Raw genomic sequence first — 912 nt, forward strand, 5'->3', positions numbered from 1 at the left:
GAGGTATTCCCGTGGGTGGATGACCTCAATGACAATAATTTGTAATTGATATACGGTTTCGTGATGTTGTGTTTAAATCGAAGCGATGTATATTTAGTCGTGTCTCAAATAAATAAATGTGTCTTAAATAAATAAGATAATAACGAATAAAATAAAAGACGGGGAAACGGAGAGAAGTTTTCTTTTCATATAATGCACTTACTCGTAGTTTTGTTATGTGTAGCAGACAAATAAAACGATGGCAAACTTTTTCTCAAGTTTGTCGAGGAGCGCTCGCCTTTCAGCATTACCGTGTATAATATTCAAATTCAATATTTTATTTTTATACTTGGCAAAGCGGTAAAACAATGTTTGTGTTCGGCAGGAAATTGCGGCAACTTTCTTGCTCTACCGTTGTCCCCTTTTAAAATTTATCAACGATCGATCAGACTTTTTCTCCCTGATCACGTACAACGGTGATGTACTGCAGCCTGTTATTACCATGTGACATATTTTTCTAAGATTATGATAGCATAAAATATGACCAAAAAAATGTAAATAAAACAATTTTAGAGTAACGTTTCACAAATATAAATTTGCAAAAAAAACCGTCTCACTGATGGTGAGTTACGGCTTTGAAACTCTTTCCTTCTGGGTWAAACACTCGAAAACCCACTAAAAATAACTTCATTTTATTCCATTACAGTGGAATGAACCTCAATTCTGAATATAAATAAGTTCTTCCCCTTCCAGTTAAATTGCAAATTCATCATTGGTGTTAATATTTAAATAATGTTTCAATAAAACCTAATAAGAATAAAATACCTTAAAACAGCTCTCTTGGGTATCATCAGCTTTGAAACATCTCAGTTAGTGTATCCTACACCATAGTACTTATTTACTCAAGTTCGGAATTTGCAGCTCTCATCAGCA

This window comes from Tribolium madens, unplaced genomic scaffold (genome assembly GCF_015345945.1).
Source record: "Tribolium madens isolate multiple individuals breed KSU strain unplaced genomic scaffold, Tmad_KSU_1.1 Scaffold_20;HRSCAF=117;Tcas5.2_LG4, whole genome shotgun sequence".
In the NCBI taxonomy this organism is placed as follows: domain Eukaryota; kingdom Metazoa; phylum Arthropoda; class Insecta; order Coleoptera; family Tenebrionidae; genus Tribolium; species Tribolium madens.